Source organism: Equus caballus, chromosome 13, assembly GCF_041296265.1.
Source record: "Equus caballus isolate H_3958 breed thoroughbred chromosome 13, TB-T2T, whole genome shotgun sequence".
Lineage (NCBI taxonomy): Eukaryota > Metazoa > Chordata > Mammalia > Perissodactyla > Equidae > Equus > Equus caballus.
The window spans coordinates 46,207,517-46,211,286 of record NC_091696.1 but is presented as its reverse complement, the minus strand read 5'-3'; the positions used below and the strand labels follow the sequence as shown (position 1 = coordinate 46,211,286).

Sequence of the window (3,770 nt, the reverse complement as noted above, 5' to 3'; positions counted from 1 at the left end):
CCTGGGGTGTTTTGCTCAGTGTCACTCACTGTCCTACAGGGGTAGATGTGTGTTTAACTTTATGAGAAACTGAAAGCTAGGTCCATTAATTACCCCCTCTTTGTAGATGAGGAATCTGAAGCACAGAGAAGTTGAGTGGGATGTCTGAGGTCACATAGCCAGTAAGTGTCAGAGACAGGATTTGAATCCGGCAGTCTGGCTTCAAAGTTCACGCTGTTAACCACTTCAGAATGCTGCGTCTCACCCCTCAGGGCCCTCAGCAGTGGGAGATTTCACAAGCCTGCTTGGGCTGGTCACAGTTCCCCTTGGTCCTGCTTTTTCTGTGGAGGATCAATGGCCTCTTCCTCCCTCCCCCAAAGCCCGGCTCTCCACACTCACTCCCACCCCTCCATTGTCTCTGCCCATTTTCCGATCTCCTCCTTCCCGGGTGGGGAAGTCTGTCTCACACACGAAAGTAGAAAGAAGTCGGATGATGCCTCCCATCTAAGCAGTCATCCAGTCCACTCCATCAGCAACCGGATCTCCATTTGCCAAACTCCTTCATCTCCTTCTCGGTTGGATCCCTCTTCTAGAAGGAAGGAGACAGAGACCCCATTCCAGCCCCAAGGATGGCCACCTCTTGCAGGGCGTTTGAAGCCATGCTATGGAGTTCTGCTTTTATTCCCCAGGGCAAGGGGGGACCACTGGGCGGTTTTAGGCAAAATTGTGATGTTACATTTATTTTCAGAAAAATCCTCTGGCTGAAGTGTAGGAAGAGTTTGGGGGCCGGAAGGGAAGGTTAAGACTGGGAGTGTGGATCTGTTACCTGAATCCAGGTGAAAGGTGATTGTGCGTAAACTTGGGTGGTGGAAACTGGGAGGGAAGGAAAGGAACAGAGTCCGTGAAAATCTAAGACATAGAGAGGACGGGAATTGGCTTGATTGGATGTGGACGGTGATGAGAGGCATCAAGGATGACTTCTAAACTCTTGGCATGGGTGACAAGGAAGACGGGTCCATTTACAACCAAAGGAAACAAGGAGAATGGCTTAGCCTACTAGGGCCGCCATAGCAAAATACCATAGACTGGGTGGCTAGAACAACAGAAATGTATTTTCTCATCGTTCTGCAGGCTGGAAGTCCAAGGTCAAGGTGCCGCCCGATTCCTGGTGAGAGCCCTCTTCCTAGCTTGCAGATGGCCACCCTCTTGCTGTGTCTTCTTATGACTTTTCCTCTTTCTCTCTTCTCCTCTTCTTATAAAGACGCTAATCCTATCGTGAGGGCCCCACCCTCATGAACTCTTCTATCCCTAATGACCTCCCAACAAAAGGCTCCATCACGTTGGGGTTGGGCATCATCATATGGTATTGGGGGGGCACAAACATTCAGTCCACGGCAGAGAGGAGCCTGGGCTGGGGAGGGAAGGTGGATAGGAGTTTAGACTCAGTTCCTTCACTTAAAGATAGGTGTGTAGGAGTCAGATGAGCTGGACCAGGAGTCAGCAAACTTTCCCTGTAAAGGACCAGAGCGTAAATTTTTTAGCCTTTGCGGGCCACGTGGTCTCTGTAACAACTCAACTCTGCTATCATAGTGGGAAGGCAGTCATAGATGATCCATAAATGAATCGACGAGGCTGTGTTCTTAGAAAACTATTTACAAAAACAGGCAGTAGCAGAAACAACGCAGATGTCCACCGACAGATGAATGGATAAACAAAATGTGGTCTATCCACCCAAAGGAATAGTATTCAGCCATAAAAAATGATTGAATGAAGTTCTGAGACATGCTATGATGTGGAGGAATCTTGACATCATTATGCTCAGTGAAAGAAGCCAGACACAAAAGGTCACATGGCATATGATTCCATTTATATGAAATATTCAGAATAGGCAATTCTGTAGGATAGAAAGTAGATTCGTGGTTGCTGGAGGCTGGGGATGGGAGAATGGGGAATGACTGTTCCCTGGGTACGGGGTCACCTTTTGGAGTTATGAAGATGTTTTGGAATTACACAGAGGTGATGGTGGTACGAGAATGTGGATGTCCAAAATGCCACTGAATTGTAACTTTAAAATGGATAATTTTATGTTATATTAATTTCACCCCAATTAAACAAAGAAAAGAGGTGGCATGGTGGACAGGCCTGGCGGCAGCGGGTTGGAAGAAGTTATGTTGTGGGGTCCTCCTCGCTCACCCTGGCTCCTCTCCAAGTGGAGACAGCAAATGGTGGACTTCGATACCTATGACAATTGGCCCTACAGCAGCTTTGGGGGCGGCAGAGGGTCCCGTGGCTGTGTTGGTGGCCATGGTTCCTGTAGCTAAAAGGATGCTGCCTCTACACAGCATATGTAGGAAATCTTCCTTTTAATACAGTTCAGGGCGACGTAGATGCTATCTTTAAGGATCTCAGTGTAAGGAGTATATGGCTAGTCAGAGACAAAGACAGACAAATTTAAAGGATTCTGCTATGTAGAATTTGATGCGGTGGATTCCCTTAAGGAAGCCTTGACACAGGATGGTGCACTGTTCGGGGATCAGTCACTTCGTGTGGACATTGCAGAAGGCAGAAAACAAGATAAATGTGGCTTAGGATTGGGGAAAGGTGGACCAGCTGACAGAGGCTCCAGAGACGACTTCTTAGGAGGCAGGGAGTCGCCCAGGTGACTGGCAAACAGACCCCGCAATGGGGAGTCATTTCAGAGATGGCCCTCCCCTGTGAGGGTCCAGCATGGATTTCAGAGAATCAACAGAAGAGGAAAGGGCACAGAGGCCACGGCTCCAGCTTAAAGCTCGCACAGTTGCAACGCCCCTCGATCGAGTGGCCAGTCCCAACTCTGCCATCTTCGGGGGAGCCCGGCCCAGGGGTCCACGAGGAGCAAGGATGAGCTGCCGTCGGGAGGGAATGGGGTGTGGGGGGATGTGGGGCGAGACCACAGCTGTCTGGCCCTGGACCGGCAGCCCCGCAGTCACCACTCCTCTCTTGACCTCTGTCCTCCTTTCTTGCAGCGGAAACACAGCGCGTGAGCGCATGTCTGTTAACAAGTGGTCTTTATACATCTTCAGCTGTGTTGTCTCTCTCTAGCGCCTGTTTTGTGCTCTCTTTTTTTCCTGCCACTCCTTCCCCGTTTCCATTCTGTCCTTTTTCCTTTTTGCTCCTTGTTTCCTTCCAGCACGTGCGTTTCTCTAGCGCAGCCAAGGCGGTCACCACGTGAGACTTCTCTGGATGGAGGGGCTGCTTCCCGTTCTCCCGTGCTTTCTCTTTCTGCTTTAGACACACTGGCCAGGTCCGGTCGTCTCCTTTGGTTTTCTCGGCGCTTCTCTCTCGACCTGCATGTTGAGTTCTGTGTTGCTGTGGCTTCCAAGAAAACACCAGAGAAGAAGTCACCGACTGGAGAGCATCTCGTTTGTACTCAGCTGTGGTCATCACCCTGAGTTTGAGGCGTCTTGTTTTCAAAGCGAGGAAGAAAGATCTGTTGATCCTGCAAACTCTTTCCCGTCCCTGCTACCCCCTCCCCATGTGGATCCTTCAAGCAGAATAGGCTCATCTTTCAAACAGCAAAACCCAAGAGAAGAGGAAGGGGAAACGTTGGCGAGCAGCTCACATAGAGGGTGAATGGAATGCACGATTGTGTCCACACGTTTTATTGTTGCTCTTTCAAAACCGTGTCCAAATTGGTCCCCGCTTTTAAACTGTCCTATTAGAGGCTGGATGTAGCGAACTGCCCCCTGGTTTCCTTTCCCCTGGGCAGAGGAGCTGGGGGGACGGAGGGTGTGGTGGGAGACTGTGTGGCC

At 50.1% G+C, this 3,770-nt stretch overlaps 1 pseudogene; it reads left to right on the top strand.

Moving 5' to 3' along the window:
- The first annotated feature begins 2,201 nt into the window (after positions 1-2,201).
- Positions 2,202-3,002, top strand: LOC100147369 (eukaryotic translation initiation factor 4H pseudogene; annotated as a pseudogene).
- Positions 3,003-3,770: the final 768 nt, after the last annotated feature.